This window comes from Halichoerus grypus, chromosome 11, assembly GCF_964656455.1.
Source record: "Halichoerus grypus chromosome 11, mHalGry1.hap1.1, whole genome shotgun sequence".
NCBI classification, from domain to species: Eukaryota; Metazoa; Chordata; class Mammalia; order Carnivora; family Phocidae; genus Halichoerus; species Halichoerus grypus.
In genome coordinates this window covers 82,043,328-82,066,234 of record NC_135722.1, presented here as the reverse complement: position 1 = coordinate 82,066,234, position 22,907 = coordinate 82,043,328, and positions in this window count along the sequence as shown.

Below are 22,907 nucleotides of genomic sequence, written 5' to 3'. Positions count from 1 at the left end.
TTCTGAGTCACATCCTTATTGTTTTTTCTCTAGCTGCTCTCCCTCCACAATAGAGGACATTTCTTCTATGTTCCATGCCAGCAGGGGGCCGCTCTCAGCCTGCTGCCCCTCAGTGGGAAAAAAATGAATGCATTAATTCATAAAGGAAGTTCAAGGCATAGGGTGCTTCTGAATTATCTAGCCCAAACTTTTAACTATGATGAGGAATTTCAGGCATTGTGGCAGTCTAGGAAAGAAATATTTGGGACATAATGAGCACTGGGTGTTATATACAACTGAGGAATCACTGAACTCTACCTCTGAAACTAGTAATATGCTGTATACTAATTAATTGAATTTAAATAAAATAAAATTTTAAAAAAAGAAATATTTGGGAGGAGAAAGTCCTTCTCAGCACCCTCTACACACAGCATAGAGTTCTACCCACTCAACTAAACAAGAGGCAGGTACTACTTGTTGCCCTGTCACCTGAGTGGTCTTAGGAGCCTGCCCCTTCCTGGGTCTGGGGAAAGTACCTATTAGCAGTTTCTTTAATCATTCTGATTTAAGGTTTGTGGGTCAGCCATACACATGCATATCTAGAAGGTCTTTATATCAGCATAGCTAAAGGCTCCTGATATTTAAGGCTAATGAGGTTTTTAGAATGTTTAACAAGAGGTTTTAGAAATTAAAGAACACTGCACCTCTTACCATTAAGAGAGATCCTTGCTTTCCAGCTTCCTGGCTGAGTTTCTCTGTGATGTCTGGCTTCTCTCTCATCTCTTAAAATTACACACAGACTTCCATTAGACAGGGCACCTTCCATGCTCTGTTAGGCTATACTCCCAGACTCAGTCTTCCCTCTTGTTTCATCCTGTCCCTGGGAAGGCTTCAAGAGAGCTCAACTCTATGTGCTTCAGAAGGACCAGACCCCAACTGGCCCTTTTCCATGATCCAGAACCCTCAGGCAAAGAACCAACCCTGTGTTCTATCATCTCCTCCTGGACTGGTCAGCTCGGGGAGCTAGAGAGTTGATTGTGGGGATCCAGGAAAAGGAAAAGAGAAGATTTTCTGTAATGAATAAAACAGATTTATTCATTTAATTACTAACTATTGATTATGTGGCTACTGTGAACAAAGCACAAAGGTGGTACCCTGGACACAGTAGAGAACGAGGAAGGGGGCTTTGCTCCTTATATTGTATGCTTTTACAAATACACAACCTTTGTCTATATAAACATGTTTACTTTGGAAAAGCTCATGTTTACTTTGGAGAAGACATATTTTTCTTTGTACATTTTCATGTGTGAATTAGACTGGTCATATAAGTGATGCTCAAGAACATCTGAAATGTCTTGGCAGCTGTGTTAATGGCTGCCCATCCAGGACCAACTAGATGCTTAACTGTGACTTAATGCATCATTCTACACTTCTTGTGGATCCCTGGAAGCAAACAGATAGGGTCATGGATTACAAGGCATGAGAGAATTACAGGCTCTGCAGAATGTAAGCAATTTTCAAAGACACCCTCTACACTCCAGAGAGCACAGCAACCATCATCTTAGACAGAAAAAGCAATTCTAGTTTATTGCAAAACACTTCCACTGCCCAGAATGTAACTTGATCATTTCCCCTGCCACATTCTCTGGTGTCTTGCTCCATAAAACCAGGGAGTCTGCTAGCACATACAAACTCAGTCCCAGGAATCAAATGTAGAATGGTTCCTATTTGTTTGCATCACAGATCTATAGGTATGAAAGCCCATTTACTTTAGGATTAAAGTGTTTTCTTTTAAATGCCTCTTGAGTGGTTTAACATTGATGCAGAAAGTCCATCTGTCCAGCAGATGATGAAGAAAAGCAACACAGCTTTGTCTTGGGAAATAAGCACATCTTCCTGTCTCATGTTCTGATTCCTCACAGAAAGCCAAATGCCTTTCCAAGATACTGCATAGAATGTGAAAGCAGGAACTAAATCCCACAGAGAGACAGGAAGCTTTTATTGAAAAATAACTACATTTTTAATATTTTGCTTCTATATTTTATAACAACTCCCTAGTAACTGATACTCTTTCCTCTTCTAATGTTCTGTGTTGCTTCTCCTTCCTCTGCCCTCTCAGACGTAACCAACTTGGCTGCATCTGTCCCTTAGAAGCCTGCGGCTGAGAGAAGGCTTGACATTAGATATTTATCATCTCAGGATGTCTTTCCTCAGATAGCTGGCTCTCCACCCCCAGACCTCTTTATCTTATTTTGCTAAACAAGATGAGTTTCTGTCATGGCTGAAAATAATTGACTTGTTTTTTAATATATATCAAGGTCCAGGTTAAAAACTGGACAATGCAATGCATTTATTATTCTCTTTCTCTTCTGTTTATTCTAGTGTGAAATTGTTTTCCAGGTAGTGATTAATTCTGCCAAGACTTTGTGCCCTTGCTGGGTAATTTGCTGTGTTTGGGAGGAAGATGCTAACTGCATGGGTCTGCTATCAGAGGTGTCATTACAGTTTTGTCAGACATTGCACCATTATTGTCTTCTGTCACTCAACTGAGCCCATTGCCCTTTATTCATTTTGCAATTCTGATTTTTCCATGGGGATGATTGATGCTTGGTCTTCTTGGAAAGAAAATGATTTAGAAGACTGCTGAGCATGCAGAGAGGGACTCCCCTGAAGTGGATTTAGAGGGCTTTCACCTGGATGAGAATTTGGGATTCAGTATGCAGAGAGTTGCTGTGTGGTCAGCTGTCTCACTACTGGGCCTGTTCTGGAAAGTATGGAGTGACAACCAGCGATTTTGATGCCATCTGTTGATAGTGGGCTCTGTGACCATGGATTCTGACTCCTTGGGCTAAACTAGGAGCATGCTGAGAACAAGGAGCATATTCATGGAGGAAGCAGACATCCTGCACACCTGCCCCTCTCCTCAGGGTGAAAGGTGGTAACCCACCTGAAAGCCTGACCCCTCAGAATGATTCCTGGAGTGACTATGGGGATGGGGATCTTTGAGGAAGAAGAGAGATGAGCTGATGAAGCCTTCCTGACTGACTCATCAGAGGAGGACATTTTTATGTTTTGCTTCTGTATTTTAGAAGTATCTCAAGTATCTGTATCATGGTATGCCAGAGCATCTTGACCTCAGCACGATCAAAATCTTGGACTGAGGAATCTTTGTTGTGGCTGTTCTGTGCATAGTAGGGTACTTAGCAACATCCCGGACTTCTACCTACTAGATTACTAGATACCAGAAACACCTGCACCTCTCCCCAAGTTGTGACAGTACAAAATGCCTCCAGACCCCACCAAATGTCCCCTGAAGGGGTGCCCTGTCTCCTTGAAAACCATTGCTGTAACTACATGAAGATGAACCATGAGCATCTCTCCTTGAGAGGTACTTCCACAGGTTGTCTTGGTGGCTTTACAGTGTGGAAGAAAGACTATGGGATCTCGCAGTAAGACAACTGGATCTGAATCCTGGCTCAGTTATTAGCTCTGTGACCTTGGAAAAAAACCACTTACTTGAGTTACAGTTTCTGGAGAGTGTAATGGTTCTGAAGAAGCCAATGAGCTATGGAAGTGTAGGAAAAACAACAAACAGCACTGTCACCTCATCCTCCCTTAAGTTGACTCCAGTAGGAGGTTCCAGAGGATACCTCCTCCCTCTTGTGTTCAGCTGTACATGTGGCACGAGTCTGCCTTGCATGTGTGCTCTGTATTCTGAGTTTTACGTGAGCTCATCGCTCCCATGTCTGGGGCTGATGCTAAGTGGCATTGTCACTCCCTTTGGCTCTGACTTCACTTCTCTGCAGCATTGACCTTTGACAGGAGCCACCCTGATCTGTCCCTCTTCCCCTGACAGGGTACATTTCATCTCCTGCATGATGTCTGGCCATCTGGGTCTATTTCCCCTTGCTGTCACTGGAGGCCATTTATCTTGGCTTCCTTCCAGATTCTCCCTATCCTTCTCTGCGTCTCCATGAGTCTGTTTGCAGCAGCATGAGATTCTCCCACGTGGGCTGAGATTCACCAAGTGCTGTTTCCCATCCTCCCAGCTCAGATGTGTCCTTCTGTGGGATCCCAGTACATTTTCTTCCATGTGATGCCCACATAATTTTCAATATATCTACATCCCTAACCTCACTTTTTCTAGGAGGAAACAGAGACGCAGAGGTGAAGAAGCCACTCACCCAAGGCTTTGCAGCTAAGGAGTGGTAGAGTCTAGATGTGCACCAAGGTCTGATGGGGCCAGGGGTCCCCAAAATGACCATGTGAGCACCTCCATGTCCTTGGCCTCATGTGCAGAACCATTGCTTCCTTGTAGGGCTCCTGGGGCTCAAGCAGACCAGGTCTCTGGGTCCTTGTACTTTCCTGTGAATTGGGCATCTGTGGGTTGGCTCCTCTTCTCTCTTCCTCAGGCCCCTGAGAAAGTGTCTGGCATTCCTTTAGGCTGATTCTCCTGCCCAGTAACCTCCTTTTATCTTAGGCACAAGTTTATATTCGAGTATGTGGGATAGTAGGTTTCTGAACTTCCTGGTACTTATGAGGCTTTGAGATGAAGCAGATCCAGTGGGTCTGAGCCTGGGGAGGTGGGGAGGTTTCCTCTCCTCTGGTCAACAAAAGGAAGGAAATGGAGCCTCTGACCTGTTCCCAATCCAGCCTATGGGGTTTGCACTGGTTCTGCCTCAATGCCCCAGCCCTGAGCTGTGTTGATTGTGACTTTCCTGCCCACTTTGCAGCTCCTAGTGGTTTGGGAAAATTACTAAGAAATGAGAGCCAGAGTTTCATTCACCAGACTTTTAGGCAGGGCAAGAGTGTAAATTGTAATGAGTTAATGCTTAAGTGGCGTTTTACATGCCAGATACTTTTCTACATTTTTTATTTGTATTACATCATTCAATTGTCAGGACTGCCCTGCAAGGTAGATGTGATTTTTATGCCCGTTTATCAATGCCTAAGAGAGGGAAAGTGATTTGTCCAAGGTCATACATCTTGAAATGTGACTTTAAATCTCACACTGTTTATCACCAGACTTAATTCCTTCTAGAGGTGTAAGGTTGGTCCCTGGACAGCACGACACATTCCACTAGAAGGATGTGCATTCTGGTATGAGAAACACCCAAATTTATCATTCAGAGGAGACTCTGATTTGACTTGATTCTAGATTTATTTTTGTCATGAGATTTGTCTTCCTAATGGAATTGTGCCTGTATCAATATTAAAATGAGTTTGCATTCCTTGAGCACTCAATAGCAATGGTGTGCGTGTGTGCATGTGTGTGTGTGGGGGGGGTCTGTGTGTCTTTTGGTTGGAACTGGGTGAGTTGAGATGTTAAGAAGAGCTGATCTAGAAATGAGCAAGAGCAGTGAGGCAGGGAGAAGCTGAAGGGCATCATAAACCAGTGTAGCTGAGCCATAAACTGAATTCTTCTTGCTGACAAATCAACCCTTACCCCTCACTCCCAGAGAGAATAAGTGGGGTGCCCTGCACAGAGAGAAGCCTGAGTCCTTTTTATTATATTCTTCAGCACAGCATGTCTTCTTTTCTCATAGTTTATTTTTAAAGCACCAGATGGTGGGTGTTGCATGTGTCCCTGTATGCCCAGGCACATGTTTGAAATGTGCATGGGGGCCCTGTCAGAGCACCTTTGTGCAGGGTAACTGGGACCAGGCAATATTACTCTTACCTTGGGCAAATCACTTTACCACACTGTGTCTCTTTGTGGCATCAACAAAGTGATGATAAAAATCACACATGCCCGACAGAATGGTCCTGAAGATGAAATGATGTAAGATGTGTAAATCCTACCATCTTAAAGTGGGGATATTATTTTCTCTATAGAGCCTTTCTTCCCTGTGGTTTATACATTTTAATTTCCCCCAGTAACTCCTTTCCAGCCTGCTAGTAATCATGATTCAGCTCCCTTCTAAAATGAATGTTCTTACAGGCTTTCAGGCAATTCCTTACTACCAGTTTGACATGCCAAGTCCCTCCCCAGCCACACCAAATATTCTCTACATTCAGAGAAGAGAGAGTTCAGGCTGGGCTAGTGTGTCTAATGGGCTGGATGGATCCAATGTCACCTCTAACCCCAAGGACTGAGACTTATCTTCCAAATTGAACACACAACACATCTCTCCAGTTCAGTTTGGCCTTTAAAGGGGTGGATGATTGCTCAGCCAGAGTGTAACCCCACCGTGGCTTTTTCTACTATTTCCAGGCCTTTAAATACCAGAGTGGGATGAGGCAGTGATAGAGAGTGAGGGCAGAAGATGGAAGAAAGAAATTGAGAAGTGAGCATTCAGGAGAAAAGGAGCAACCTGAAGAAGCAGGCAGACAGGATGAGGATGTCCTCCTGGGGAGAAAAATCACAGGGGAGAGAGAGAAGAAAAAAAAAAAAAAGAGCAAGAAATGTAGAATAACCATGTAAAAGAAAAGTAAGAAGGATATACAGAAACACACACACACAGCAATAGTGGCAAGAAATAACCATGGAATGAAATGTGACAGTTCTTACCAAATTACTGTGGCTTTCAATATGCACGGTGTGCTGTTATTAGCAAGAAAAGCAGAACATTCTCTTTTCATGACCAGATAATTTCACACATAGTAAGACATTGAAAATCAACTCAACAGGCCCCATGCACTTTTTTCCACTGAATTATTTAAAAATCAATCAATCAAAAATGAAATTCATTTGCCCTGGCCAAAGAACCTCCATAGCATCTGCCCTCATTGTTCCTATAAGATCCCCTGAAAGACCTGATTTTAGAATGTCTTGGTTTTCCCTTTTCTTCTGTTTTATTTATGTATTTATGCATTTATTTATTAAGATTTTTATTTATTTATTGAGAGAGAGAATGATAGAGAGAGAGCATGAGAGGGAGGAGGGTCAGAGGGAGAAGCAGACTCCCCGCTGAGCAGGGAGCCCAATGAGGGACTCGATCCTGGGACTCCAGGATCATGACCTGAGCCGAAGGCAGTCACTTAACCAACTGAGCCACCCAGGCACCCTATGCATTTATTTATTTATTTGGACCGGTTTCTTTGTACTTACTCAGTCCTGCCAAGCTTGTCTCAGGATGAAGAGCCTGATGAGGAAGAGCAGAAACTCTGGCACAGATTTTGGGTAGGAAAAGCCACTGCTTTCACTTATATTACTTCTCAGAAACCTGTTGGGTGGAATTGGTGGGGGAAGCAAAGACGTCATAAGGATGTAACTGCTGATCAGTTAAGATATAAACACTGGCCGCCAAAACCTATGCAATGGCCAGTAAGAACAAGCTTGACCTGGTAGCTCTTCCTGCTTCCCTGGTACACTGCAAGCATGATTTGCTGGCCAATACCGATTTTATGCTCCCATCCCAGATCCCTAATGCTAGTAATCCCTCCCTGTTACACGTATTCTTCAGAGTATTTTTGCATCTGTTCTCTTATTTCTGCATTTGATAGTTTTGTGAATCAAGGTATGAATTGATTTTCCAATTTGGCACCTAATGCATAGCTGGAGCTCAATACACAATGCCAAGTTACTAGCTAGGATAACTGAGATCTGAAAAGATAGAGGAACAAAGAAAGAAAATATACTAAAATCATGCTTCCAGTTATTGGTGGTGGTGGTTGCAGTCCCCCACCCACAACATCACTGTATTTGTCTTTTGCCCTATGAACCTGTTCCAAACTCTGCTAGTCGAATTTGGGTTCCCTTCAACTTTTCAGCCCATGGACTGGATAGGATGGTGGTGTGGCTGCCTATACCCAGCAAAGTGATAAAAGTTTGAGTCCTTCCCCTCCCAGAGCTCCCCAGCATATACAGGTACCTGTGATCAGCAGTTGCCCTCAGGGCAGGGGCCTCCCCTCACTTCTAATTATCTTCTTCTCTAGAGCATCTGAGATCAGGGGAGAACTGAGAGGGAGGGAGGACAGATCTGAGCCAGTGAGCATTTACATTTAGTCCTGAGTGGCCCAGAGGCTGCTCACAGCTCCATCATTCCTACTGAAACATCCATGTTAGCTCTGTGGATGCCCTCACTAGGCAGCCACAGCTACTCTGCTTCCTGCCTCACAGTGGCTTGACTAATACTGTGTTGACTTTTAAAAAAGAGTCCACCTGGGGCTCTTGGGTGGCTCAGTCGTTAAGCGTCTGCCTTCGGCTCAGGTCATGATCCCAGGGTCCTGGGATCGAGCCCCACATTGGGCTCCCTGCTCAATGGGAAGCCTGCTTCTCCCTCTCCCACTCCCCGTGCTTGTGTTCCCTCTCTCACGCGCTGTCTCTCTCTGTCAAATAAATAAATAAAATCTTAAAAAAAAACAGAGTCCACCTTAATCTGGGACATTGACTGCCTTGTTATGATGATAATATCTCTCTCTCTCATGTGTGTGTGTGTGTGTGTGTGTGTGTGTGTGTGTGTGTGTTTGCTTTTAACATGAATGATGATGGGGGTTTCCCATCAGACTCATTCAGGTCAGTTTCTCATTCTCTACCTTTGTTACCTTTGTCGGCACTAAGAGTCCAGATACTAGCCAGTGTTTCATCTGTGCTTTCCAGTGAGAGTTTGTGTGTCTCAGGGGGAAATCTTGAGGTGGACAAAACTTCCTTACAGCAGCCAGGACCCACTCGGCAAAGTAAGAAACAGAGTGCTGTCACCTCCAAATGAGCTCAGGTTGGCATGAGAGATCGTAGGAGAGACTGAGCTGCAAGAAAGTCCAGCTACTGCCCTCTTCCTTTTGAGTGCCATATACCACATTCCTCATTCTCCACAGATCAGCCAGAATTCTAAGAATTTGCTTTGCTCCTTCCCTCCTCTCACACTCAGTGCAGATATGTGTCTCTAACTACTGTGTGAAAGGGGCAAAACCATCTGCCCATTCATGATGAATGTAAGTACGAGTTGTTGAAATGGGGGGCACTAAGTTTCACTGCCAGATTGGTGAGCAAGTCTACCCATCTTAAGGAGAGCTATCAATGACCAATACACTATTCAGGCAGCTGCCTTTGAATAGTTTAAACCTACTTCCATTTTTCAAGCCTACAGCCCCCTCCCCAGTTCCTCTTCATTTTCAGGCAATAATGTGGAGGACCACTGATTACCTGGTGAACCATATGATTTAGTGAACATCTTTGCTACCAGTTCCAATGGATTTCCGTCAAATCCTGTCAATAGACCCCTGAGACCCTCTACTTCCTCTTACAAAAAGCCACATTTTGGTCAACATTCCATCCTCTTCATGACAACTGCCAAGAACTGTAGGGGGTATGAGATTTTGTTCTACTTGCAATCTAACAAGGTAGCTTGCTCCAGTTTTAACCTAGTTTCAAGGGTAGTGGTAGAAAGCACAGGATTCCTGAGTCAGAAACAAAAGATAGGTTATTACTCATAGCAACAACAGTAGCCAGAATATCAGCATTTTTGTGCCAATTCCATGAGTCCCAATTCCCATTAGGGTGATGTGAAAAGGGCCAGATGATATCTGCACATGCAGTAGATTAGGTCACAGGAGAGAAACTCTGAACTCAAAGAACCTGAATCTTTTAAATTTCTTTTTTTTTTTTTTTTTTTTTTTTTTGAGAGAGAGCGAGCATGAGTGCAGGGAGGGGCAGAAGGGAGAGAATCTCAAGCAGGCTCCACACTCAGCACAGAGCCTGATGCAAGGCTTGATCTCAGGACCCTGTGATTATGACGTGAGCCAAAATCAAGAGTTGGATACTTAACCGACTGAGCCACCCAGGTGCCCTGACACCTTGAATCTTTTAAAAATGGGTTAAGCTTGCTTACTCTTTGTTCCAGAAGGACACATTATCTCCATCCTATTAGAAAATAAACACACATGCCCTTTGCTCTGGAGGGTGATGCATATTTATCATTCAAAGCTGGCTGCTGCACTAACATCCTTGAAAATATTGTCTGTAACAAATGTTGGTCAGTGTTTTTCTCATAAAATGTGCAGCAATGCTACAGCTCCATGGAGAAATGTCTCTCAGCTAACATCCAACAGTTGACCTCAAGACATTTGGTTTCTGCTTGAGCTATATCCACCATATTCTGTGTAAAGTAGGAAAGTACCCTTGTGGTAAAGCTGGATCGATGGTGATCTCATGTATTATAAATCCCTTCTTCCAGCTGTCATACCTCTTCCATTTTCTGCCTGCTTTGTAACATTCTTCAGTGCCTTCAAGTGTGTGTGTGTGTCTTTGTTCCTGAGATTTTGATTTTTTTGGCAAGATGATTAGTCTGATACAGGTTACTCTGTCATTACCTGATGATTTAATTTAATAATAGTATCTAATTTATCAATTTTCAATTTTCTTTCTTTTATGTTTAGTTCCTTTTTGTCCTAGAAACTTGCCTATTTCAAGGTCATGAAGATATCTCCTGTGTTTACCTCTGCAATAATCCATCTGGGATTGATCTCTGTGTATGGTTATGATGTAAGTCACACACACACACACACACATACACGCACGCACGCACAGTCTGAACACAATTCACTGAAAAGACTATCTTTCCCCCCTACCATTTTTGTCATAAACCAGGTGATCCTATATGCATGCCCTTGTTTCTGAATTTTATGTTTTCTGAATTTTATTTCTATTCCATTGGTTAGTTTGCTCATTCTTGAGTCAATAACATGTTATATGAATTAATATAGCCTTATAATGTGGCTTGGTAGCTGTCAGTGTAAGTTCTTTAGTTTTAGCTTGTGTCCTTCAGGATCATTTTGTTTTTTTTCAGACCACTGCATTCCTATAAGAATTTTAGAATCATCTCATTAATTTATATAAATAATGATGGCATTTTTGTTGGGGTTGCAGTGAATCTGTGAATTACTTTTGATTAAAATCCTGGTTTTGCCTTTAGATTTTCTTTTCTCATGTAAGCCAGTTTATGGAAAAGGGTCTGATATATTTTGTTTATGATTCCATAAGGAAAAGAGAGGGCTGTATTTCAGTACCTATGAACTCATTAGAATGAACAGACCAAGATCTATGGGACTTTGGGCTGGCTTTTGCTCACTGCCATATGCTTTCACAAATCTTAACACTCTTTCTCATTCCTGTGCTCTTTCCCCTGCCATTTGCCATGCCACGGAGAAACAGATGTTGAGTCTGTCTTACATAGCTCCAGATTGGCTTAGCAGGCTTCTGAAAGCCACTCTGAAGCCTTCTTTGGAAGTATATGTAGTTGTGTTTTATTCCTTTATACAATGTTTAAGGTGAACAGAAAAATAAACCTAGTTTCAGTACTGAGGAGCCCAGTGTGTTATCTTCTGTAGGTAGGACTGCAAGAGGATGTTAACTACCACTCCTCTCCCTATGAGTAGTGTGCTAGGGCTCTACAATCTGCTTCATGGCCTTGTTGTTTTTCCTCTTTCTCTGTGTTATCTTTCTTGCTGGGTTTGCTGGTCAGATGGTCACAAATCCAAGGAGTTCCTGGATCATGGAAGTCATGCATATGGCACTTGGAAGGGGTGAAGATGAAGGAGGAGAGATATGATGCCTTCTCTTCCCTCACAGGCTTTTTTGTTCAGCAAGCAATATCAAAAGATTCCCTCCTGCCTTCCCCTGTCTTCATGAGTTCCTATAAAACTCTGGTTTTCCAAAATGGCTACTCAAAATCGTACTGTCAGTCCCTACACACTTCCTGGTCTATCATAGAAGTAAATAGACAGTTCTTTTCTTAGTAGGTAGAATATTGTTCTATACTGCCTGGCATTCAAATCTGCTTCCGGAGGCTCACAACCCCACCATCCTCCCAGTTTTCTAAAAGACACATCCCTGTGACCTGAGAGTTTCATTATTTCTCTCTTAAATTGACTCTCTATCGTGAGCACATAATTGGATGGTTTTAACTACTCTGGATATCTAATTCACATGTGGATGAACTTGTCCCCAGGAACACTGGTACATTTTAACAAGTAGTTAGTCATTTTAATAGCTGGCTCTCCCCTCCAGACCTTTGTGTGTCTAAAGATGACTGACAGATTAGAATCATTCTCAATGGAAGAAATTTGTTCTTTTCTCCTAGAGGCAATTTGCATCTTTCTGGGCACTAAGCACTCATATTTTATTCTTTACCATAGAGTTTTTCCTCAGATATCCTCGACTTGCCCTGGCTAACACTGTGACACTTAACTGGCTGGTCATCTGATCCCCTCTGACTCAGAAGCAGTCAGCCTGGGAAGGTCTGAAGGCTCCATTGTCAGGCTCCACTGACAATGGTCCTAGGAGTTATAGAAAGTCACTGTGAAAGTCGAGGGCCAAGGAGTCAGCACAGTCCTCAAAGGGCCCCTTATGGCCTTACAGGGAAGCACAAGGTCAGTGCTCAACAGAGGGTAACTATTTTTGTCGACAGTATATGGTTGTGGTGGTGGTGGTTTGTTGTTGTGCCATAAGCAAGCATGGTTCAAGGCCACATGGGGCTGGAGTTCAAAAGCGTGGCTTCCAACCCTGAGTTTGCCTCTCTGACCTTCAATTTCCTTTTAAATTGGATTCAGTAATAACTGCTGTCGAGGTTATTATGAAACAGAGTGAGGCAGCTTATTTTAATGGTTCAATGTGGTGTGCGACACTTTGCGATTTGGTTTTCCAAAGTCCCCTTGGGAATAAGCTATTCATTCTTATTCTAGAACAATGTCGGACAGACCTTACCAGTTAGTATCAAGGGAAACCAACCCCTTATCCTGACTCTTCTAGCTACTGAAATTGTTAAAAAACAAAATTCAACTAAGTACATTTTAAAGGTCTTATCGGCTTTATTCAATGATTCATGAATCAGGCTTCATCCCGTCTAGCAAATGGAAGGGAGCTCTGAAGAGTTGAACAGAATGAAAGACTTTTATAGGCAGAAGGGATCAGGCCAAGGGATTTACACTAGCAAAGAGCTGACTGTGGCAAGGTCACATTTCTTTAGAGGACAGCAGGGTCTATCATCAGGCAGATTACCTCACTGGTGCTGGTCAGTTCATTGTAGACTGACTGGTTCATTTCTATTTCAGGGAGGGGCTGAAATTGTATTTAAATTAGGTACTAAGTCTCCATTTGGTGGCATGGGGATTAGCATTTGGGGCCTATTGTCTGTTTTTTAAACACGATATTATGGAAATGTTTTCAACATTCAGAAATCCAGGGCTCTGATTCAAGAGTAGCAGTTTGAGAGGGCCAGAGATGAGCCTTTCATTGTGACATGTTTGGTGGGGTTCCTGATGAATTTAGAACAATGATTGTAGAGGACTTCTGCATCAAATGTTTGGATGAAAAAGTAAACGTTAGACAAATATTCAATTGCTTTGCATTATTTGGCCTAAATATCTGGACATTTAATTGCCTCAGCTTTGCTTCTGGCTTTAGCGTTTGAAAGAGAAGTCATGAGTATTTGTAAGGTGGGCCTGTGTATTGTCAACAAGTCTGTGGATCCTGTTTCCCAGCATATTCCCTGCAAATAATAGTCCTCAGTCAGTATTTGTTTATTTGCTTTGAGTCCCTGTGGGACAACTTAAGCTGGTTCTGAGCACCTGGAACAGTTCTCCATGGACACTAAAAGTCGTTCACAGTTAATATTCAACTTTGTCTCCCCGTACCTCACTCACTGCTAAGCAGTCCAGATGCTCTCTACCACTAGCTGGTGGACAGCAGATTCCTGCCTGGCTCTGCTCACATTACTCCTTTTGCTCTAATTGTCCTCATGGCTTTTGCTGCTTGAATCTGCCTCCTGAAAGTCAGGGACCATCTTATGTACATCTTCTTCTACTAGGCCTTGTCTGAAAACTCCTGTAAGATTTGGTAATAGTAATTACTTACAGTTGGACCGCACTTTACAGGCAATCTTCATTTGCTCCTTGCAGCCATCCTGTGAGGTAAGTCACCTTGTCCCTATTTTATAGGTGAGAAAACTGAAACAGAAAGCCTGGTGACTGCCTAAGACTGTGGCTAACAGAGCCAGAGCTTCTGATTCTTCTTCCAGAGGTAGGGGCCCTCACAGCTCCACCTGCTGCACCTTTACTACTCAGCACACACACCACCTGACATGGCTGTTTTCTCTGTACCCATCTACATTCTCCATTCTTTCAAAATGTTTTCTGGGTAGGGATCATATCTTGCTCATCACTGTATCCCTCACAATACTTCTTATAAAGTTTTACTCATAGCTATCTTCAGTGTGTGTTGATTGACTGTATAAATCCTATGCACTCAGTGTATGTTTGTGTGTGTGTGGTATGTGTGTGTCTGGTGTGGTATGTGTGGCATGTGTGTTTGTGTATATGTGATGTGTGTATAATATGTGGTGTGTGTGCAATATGTGGTGTGTGCGTAGGGTGTGTGCGCAGGGTGTAATTGTGTGATATGTGTCTGCTGTGGTATGTATAATGTATCCGTACATGTGACGTATGTGTGCCTGTGTATATAGGATGTATGTGATTTGTGCATGTGTGTACTCTATGTATTTGTGGTAGGTGTGTGGTATGTGAAAGTAGTGTGATTTGTGTGCATATGTGTATGTGGTTGTGTGGTTTGTGTGTGTATGTGTGCTTGTGGTGTATATATGGTGTGTGTGATGTATGTGTTGTATATGTGTGCATGTGTGTGTATGATATGTGTGATTATATGTGTGTGATGTGTGCTGTGCTTGTGATATAGTTTGTGTATGTGTGTGATGTGTGGTGTGCATGTAATGTGTGTGTATGTGTGATGTGTGCTATGTGTGTATGATGTATGTGTATATGATGCGTGTGGTGTGTGTGAGACACAGTGTATGTGTGATGTGTGGGGACATATGAGATATGTTAGGTGTGTGCGTGATGTGTGGGGAGTGTATGGCATGTGTGGGATGTGTGTGTGGTGTGTGTGAATGAGAGATGGTGTGTGTGTGTGATACATGTGATTTGTGTGGTATGTGTACAGGGAGCAAGGCCAGAAGGCAGGGTAGGGGTGTGCCAAGCCCAGGGCCTGTGTCAGAGCTCACAAAACCTGTGTCACCTCTGTGTTCACTGTGTACTCTGTGGACAATTCATAAGCTCTTCTTCCTCCTTTCTCCCCTTTAGCTTTTTTTTTCTTAATAATGCCTGCACCTTCTGGCCTCTCCTTATCTCTTCTTCATCACCAGCCCCTCCTTTCTGCCTCCTTTGTAACCTGTTTGAATGAGAACCAAGCCCTTGACAGACTAAAAGTATCTGCTTTTTAAGCATCATGACACCATAGCTTGTTAACAGCAACAAAGCAGCTTAGTCAAAAGCTCCAGGAAGAAAAAACTGTGTGGAGGAAAGCATGCGTGTGCTTGCAAACATACCATCTTACAAGTGCCCATGCCTTCCCACTTGGTAAGCCAGTCTATTTTCCCAAGAACAACAAAATTCTACTGCAGTATCAGTGAAATGAGACCCAGCTGATGAAGTGGTTTCCATGGAAATGCTATCACATGCTTGGCAAAAGCAGCCTGTTTTGTGCAAGAAAGAGATGGGAAACAGTGGCCTAAATCACAAGGGGTCTGACTCAACTCTGAATTCACCTCCTGTCACGTATATTCCTTAGCTGGGTACAGGCCAGAGTTTGGGATCCAGGGCCTGCCCTTAGACTGCTCCCCATGACAGGACCTGGCAGGCCCACAAAGCCCCCTCCTCAGCCACAGCCATTTGTTTCCTCCTGGGTGCTGTGACCTATGTCCTGAGCAACCTGAGAGTATGCATTGTTCTTGAGCTTGTTGCCATTTGCTCTATTTGTTGGGTATTTGCCAGACACTATAATAAGTGCGTGTGATGATCATAGGTACGAAGCAGGTGTTATTGGGTCCTTCTTAAAGTCAAAAACACTCAAAGTCATTAAATTGCTTGGCCAAAGCTTCCTAGCTAATATGTTGAACAGGCAGGGGTCAAGCCCAGGCCTACATTTGTCAATGGCTATGCCCCAGACCTCAGAGCCTTGAAGAGCATCTGGTCATATATGTGCAAAGAAAAGAAGGGGGGCGGGAGGGAAGGAGGGAAGCAAGGAAGGAAGGAGGGAAGAAGGGAGGGAGGGAGGAAGATATTGCATATGAGGCATGTTAGTTTTTCAGTCTTGAGGCAGCAATATGGCCATCCTGGGCAGGGGGAGCTCCATGCTAATTAATTGACAATAGGGGTTCAAGGTCCTAATCCCTGCCCCTTTCACCCTTACTCCTCTACTGCTGTTTTTGTGAGGATGAGCCCCTTACTCTGGGTGGTTGAATTCTGACTACTCAAGTCTTCTTCTAGAGGAGATTCTTCCACAGTTGGACTATCTTTTTTCTATAAACTTCTCAACACAGATACTCTGGACTCTTGGCAGCTGGCCATTCATAGCCCAGCTGCCATCCCTGGCTCTGGCCTTGCCCCAGTCCAGAATGAGGATATTTCTGAATGGTTTAGGAGCTACCTAATTCTAGAAGAAGTGAATTGGCCTTTAAAGTAGCCAGACAACAGTTGGTTAAGCAACTGCCTTCGGCTCAGGTCATGATCCTGGAATCCCGGGATCGAGTCCCACATCGGGCTCCCTGCTCGGCGGGGAGTCTGCTTCTCCCTCTGATCCTCCCCCTCTCATGCTTTCTGTCTCCCATTCTCTCTCAGATAAATAAATAAAATCTTAAAAAAAAAAAAAAAAAGGGGGCGCCTGGGTGGCTCAGTTGGTTAAAGTAGCCAGGCAAGTAGGGCTAGTGTGGAGAGATGCTTTCTGAAACTCTCTGAGACTGTCCTCTCTTTCTAGGTAAGAGAAGGGCAGGGGTGTGAAGCAAATGTGCACCTGTCTGAATGTTAACTAGAATTCATTTTTCCTCTTTTCCTGATCCATGAAGGGGGATGAAAAAGCACTCTTTGTTCCTCATGGAACCATGGCTGGGGTCTCTGTCTGAAGTGCCTGACAAGTAGAGAACTTTCTCCTGATTCTCCCATGGCTTTTCTCTTGTTCCCTCTTTGGACTTCTCACCCATGGCTTGTTCTTCTTTCCCAGACTGTGAGGGAGGGGTTTGAGGGCAATAGCAGAGACATATATAGGGCCCAGGGCTGGATGAGCAAGTTACCTGCTGTTAGAGTTAAATGGTGCTATATAACAAATTACCTCCAAACTTCATGCCTCTCAGACAACACCATGTTATCATATGTCATGATTTTGTCAGTCAGACAGTGGGGCAGAACCTCACTAGGTGATTGTTCTGATCACATGGCTTCGACAGAGGTCTCCTGGAGGTACTCAGGTGGAGGAAGGCCTGGCCTGGAGGGTCCAAAGTGGCTTTTTGGCATGTCTGACTCTATGCTGAGGATGCAAAGCTGGGCTCCATGGACTCTCAGTCTGAGAAAGTGCAGCTATCGTTACATGGCTTGGGCTTCTCAGAACATGGTGTTTAGGTTCCCAGAGAGAATGTTCCCAGAGGAAACATTTTTCAGAGCAAGCACTGTAACAGAAAGTGGAAGCTAATAATTCCTTAAAGTCTGGGAAGAGGGGAGATTGTGCAAGAATTTGCAGCCATCTTTAAATTCACCATACCTGCATTTTTGAGACAGTAGCAGAAAAAGAGGCTCAACACAGAATGTGATCCCACAGTTAGACCGAGTCATGGACTGCTCCTTTTTCTCTAGAACCAGTTACTTTTTCAGTCCTGAAAGGGCCAAAGAGGAAAGATTCAGCTTTGCTAATATTGCACATTGTAACATGCAAGCCACAGTTTTAGGTGTCTGCCTTGTGCAAGGCACCGTATGAGACACTTGGGCAATAGAATCAAGTCCTTGTCCTAAGGACCCTGACAATCAGCTGTGACAATTGACTAAACTTTAGGATGGACTGAAAAATAGGTTGATGTAGATCCATGTTCTTCTAATTATCCTAAGGCCATGATCTTACCTCCAACTGGAGATCCTGGGTTCCAAATTCCTGCATCTGGCTCACATGGTATCTTCAAGGACAGATTCTTTGGAAAGCCCACCCATTAATTCAAGGCCATTCTCCAACACATGGCATAACTTCCCCATGCCACGGCCCTGTGTTCCTGTGTGCCCAGTAATGTTACCCTTCCATGGCCTCACCCTCTGTCCTCCCTCTGCTTCCCTATCACACAGCTTTTTGTATAGCAACAGGGCCCCTCTGGACTTGACTGTTCCATCTAGGTGCCTGGTCCATGTTACTCCCTGTGAGAGAGGAAATATCCTTCTCTAGAGCCTGGATGTTGGGAGTGGGAAGGGTCGAGTACACGCTGGGCCTCTGCTCCCCTGGATGGCATGTGGTATCTTGACACTTTGGGCACACCCCATGGGCTAAGTGGGCTGGGGTGTCCCAGTCCACAGTGTCTAAGAGGGAAAAGATTATTGTGCTGTGGGGACCAAATGAGAAGTATTTCCATATCTTAGAGGACATTACTTCAGCTTTTCTATTACCTTTAACTCTGGTAATGATTATTTCTTCAAAGAAACATGTGTTTGGGAAGAAACAGAGTTGTAAGTGAAGAGAACACTGTGACGACTCCTGTGAGAGAGCAGTAGCTGTATACGCCAGGAACAAGCCGTGTCCCATGTGAGAGGGACAGGTTGGGGGGGGAGTGGGGGCACTGTGCTCTGCAGAGGAGTAGCTGTGACATCTGGGGAGAGTGATTGAGTCAAGCCAGCATCATAGGCCCATGTGGCTTCATTTTTAGGCCAGAACTGGACTGGGCCTTTCTTTAAGGTTTCGTTTGCCTACCGTCATCCTCCCTAGTTGATAGATATTTTTTTAAAGTGCCAGGACTCTGCAGTTCTCTCAATGCTGAAATAAAAATAGTCTTCCATTCTCACTTCTTTCCTTGGAGATGTGCCCAACCCCTTCTCATCCCCCACCCCCGAAAGAAAATCCAGGATGCAAAACTGGCCATACTTCCTATAGGACATATGGCTTTTTACCAAGTGCAGAGAGAAGGTAGTCTTGTGATGGTTCCAAATAAACATCCAATAAACTTGATGGCCTCAGAGGCCCAGAGGAAGCAGAGTCCCCACAGAGGACAGGTGTCTCCCTGTCTACACAGTGTCCTGGTGGTGGATTTAGGTGCATCAGAAGGACAGGCCTTGACCACATATTGCCAAATTTCTGCCCAGGGCAGTGTTAGTTCAGTGGCCCCATCCCAAGTGCGCTCATTTATTTTTTTCCTTGTTAAGTTAGTAAACCAGGCTTCATGGAGGTTATATTTGGGATGTATAAGGACTGAGGTCCATGTTTGCAAAATGAACAGGTCTCTCTGGTCTTTCCAACCTGTGTTGCTTCTCCTTCCAGAACAGTCTGACTTCCTAGGGGAGCTGGGGCTCAAGGTGGCTGCCATGTGCAGTACTTTTGGATGTGCTCCTGTCCAGGTGAGAGATACAGGGGGTAGGGTCATGGACACAGAGATGACAGATGAAATGGCTTGAACAAGGAAGGGAAGGATGAAAGGAGCATGGCTAAGGGACGGCTCATAGGGGAAAGGCAAGACAGAGCACATGGGAGAGAGATGAGAGCAGAGGGTAGGTGGGGAAAGAGGGTGTAGGCAGATTGAAGTGAGTGTCTCAGTGAGACAGAGGAGCCAAACAGAAGGTGAGAAGAAGAATATTTTTGGGGAGATAGAGAGAGTCTACAAATGGAAGGAAGGCAGCAAAAGCAGAGGGAGGTTGTCTGACCACCTGAGCACAAAGGCAGACTGCATTTGCTGTTGCAGAAGGGTCCGGGTTGTCCTGTCCCTGATGGCCCCACATTTCCATCCACTCAGAAACAACATGGCTGAGTTGGATGGTCAGCGTAAAAAAAGGTGGACTTTTCCCTCCTTGCTGCTCTTGAACCAGCTGCACCAGCCTTCTAGGAAAATATACTTAGCACTTCTGAGATGTGTTGGCTCTCACCAATGCTGTCCTCAGGGCCTGGGCCCAGAGGAGAGAAAGAAAGCCTAGGAGCAAGGCTACAGGGCCAGAGAAAGGAAGCCGACTGATCATTAGGGGCACTAGGAGTGCACTGGGAGACAATGGGGTTCCAGCATTGATCACAGATACACCAGGGAAAAGGCTTGTCAGCACTAAAGGGCACAGGACAGAAGTCCAGTCTCCTTTAGCTCCTGCATCTCTGATTGGCTATCACAGTGTGCCCCCTTGTTTCCTGAGGAAGTCCACAGTCTGGGAACGTGGAGTGACATGGACCTTCCAGTTGAGGAGTCTCCAAAGGTCCAGCCTTTGCTTCCATGTAGTTCCTGGGCTCCAGTGTTGGGGAGGACAGGAGCTCTGGGAGAAGGTGTGTAGGCAGCTGGTTACTGACAAGGCCACTTCATTCCCAACTGTTAGAGTCACAAAATCATGGATATTGGAAGTGAAAGGACTCTTAGGGGTCAACTTGCCTGGATTTAGAGTCAGAAGATTGTGTTCTAATTTAATTTCTGTCTCTCTAGTAGGATGACTTTGGTCATATCATAGGCCTCTCTGAGTTTGTGTCTTCACCTAGAAAGTGGGAGACAGTGCTCCCTGCAGACACATTTGAGTGCTTGAGCTGGTGCACATCCAAGTCAGTTGAGACTCCTGACACAGTGGTGCTTCATGTATTGGGTCACATTGCCCCAAAAAGAAAAACAAAAAACAAAAAACTAATGAACATGGGGTCAGATGATTGTTATGACGATCTATCAGCTCAGCTCAGTCAGGAGGAAACAACCCCCTCATCAAGAAGCATTATTCTTGATTAACCTGTTTTCTATGCAGCCCTGACAAGCACATCCCTGCCATAGTCTGAACCCCATTGAACACTGTTTTGTCCTAAAGGAGACCCCAGTGGTGGAGAGTAAGGAGCCCTTGGCCATGAAGGCAGTCCTTCAGGAAGGCTCCTGCTGTAGGGGTGGAAGAGTGATTCCCTCCAACAGGAGACCTCTGTGCTGCCTTCCAGTGAGTGACTTGACAATTGACCCAACGGGATCAACAGAAATTAGTGGATTAAGAGAAGTGGTGTCAGCCCCACAGTTTCATTATGTTGTAGGTGATCATGCCACCCCCAGATGCCAGAGGGTAATTCCCAAAATAATGCAAGTCAGTCTCAGGGAAACCACATGCATCTTCCTTTCCCTGAGCTGACTCCTGGCACCCACCCCCAACCTAGTGCAGAACAGACTCCATTCAGGGAGCATCTTAGTCCAGAAGTGCAGGGAGCCCCTCTCAGGGCAGGTTCTTCACTTCTTCAGCCACTACCCAATCTTTAGTGAAGACCCTTTGAGCCACAGCTCCTTTAGTCCAGGAGAATGATGACTTCCTGAGTTCGTAGCTGTTCCAGGACAAAGTTGTTTTTTTTTTTTTAAGATTTTATTTATTTACCTATTGGGGGGGGAGGGGCTGAGGAAGAGGGAGAGAGAGAATCCCCAGCAGACTTTGCACCAAGTGCAGAGCCCAACGTGGGGATGGATCTCATGACCCTGAGATAACGACCTGAGCAGAAACCAAGAGTCTGCCGCTTAATTGACTGAACCACCCAGGTCCCATGTTCCAGGAAAATTTTTGGTTTAAGTGCCTGGAACCCCTGGAACCCAAAACAAGATGACAGCTTAGGTAAAAGTTCTTATTTATTACCTTAAGTAACCAAATGCCAGTAAAGATTGGGGTAGACTGAGCCTTAAGGCATAACTGGATCCAGAACTTGAATGCCAGTAGGACCTTTGGCACCTTTCAGATGTGCTCCTGAAAGTTGGTGTGTTCTCAGACAGACACTTCTCATTCAGCTGAACACAGGTTCCCTGGCATCTCTCAGGCTCACTGAGTCACTTTGCTGTCAAGAAAAAAATGAGACCAGCTCTCCTATGTCTCAAAAACATTTAGGACATATCTAGGGGAAGTTCTCAGCTTGGGTGGAGCTGTGGGCCTGCCCTATACAGAAGCTCTAATCAATCCACATGTCTGGGGGGTCATGAGGAGGATGTCTCAAAGTCACCTCAAACTCAGCATGTCATAAACTGAATTCTGACCCCCGCCTCCCCAACACCTTTTCTCTGTACTTTAGCAGGGCCAGTGATATCAGCAGGCCAATGATATCAATGACAGTAACAGTGCCAGAAACTTGGGGTTCACCCTTGCTTCCTCCTTCACTGCCATCCATCCCCTCACCAGGTCCTTTAATTCTTTACCTTCTCTAAACTCATCTATTTCTTAGCATCTCCACTACAATCATAGTCCAAGTGAGGACAGTATTCTGCCTGACCTGGAGAAGCTGCCTTTGAGAACTAATGGCCAGCATCTCTGCTTGTAGGAGAATGGCCAAGTTCCCCCCTATACCAGTTTCCTATAGGTGCTGTAACACAACACCACAAATGGAGTGGCTTTAAATAACACAAATTATATGACAGTTTTGTAATCAGAAGTCCGATGTGGGTCTGTCTCACTGGGCTACAACTGAAGTATTAGTAGGGCTGTGTTCCTTTCTGGAGGCTCTGGGGGTGAATCCAACTCCTTGCTCATTCAAGTTGTTAGCAGAAGTCAACTCCTTGTTGTAGGACTGAGGTGCCCATTCCCTTACTGGCTGTCAGCTGAGAGTTATTCTCAGCTCCTAGGGCCCACAACATTCCTTGGTTTGTGGCCCCTTGTGCCCCTTCAAAGGCAGAAGTGGCAAGTTGAGTCCCTCTCATGCTTCCAGTCTTTCCTGCCCCTTCTTCCACAGTTGCATCTGCCTGACCCACACTTCTGCTTTTCTCTTCCACTTCCATGTGATAATGTTGGGCCCACCCACATGGATAATCTAGGATAATTCCCCATCTTAAGTTCTTTAGCAGTAATTGTATCTGCAATGTCCCATTGCCACTAAAGCATATTCACAGTTCTGGGCACTAGGGTGTGGACATCTTTGGGGGCCATTATTCTGTCTACCATACCCACTTTGCTTGAAATATTTCACTGGCTCACTTTTGTTCCCAGGACAAAGAAATGCATCTATCAAGTAGTTTGAGGGACACAAAGAGATTCACTGCAATTGTGCCCCC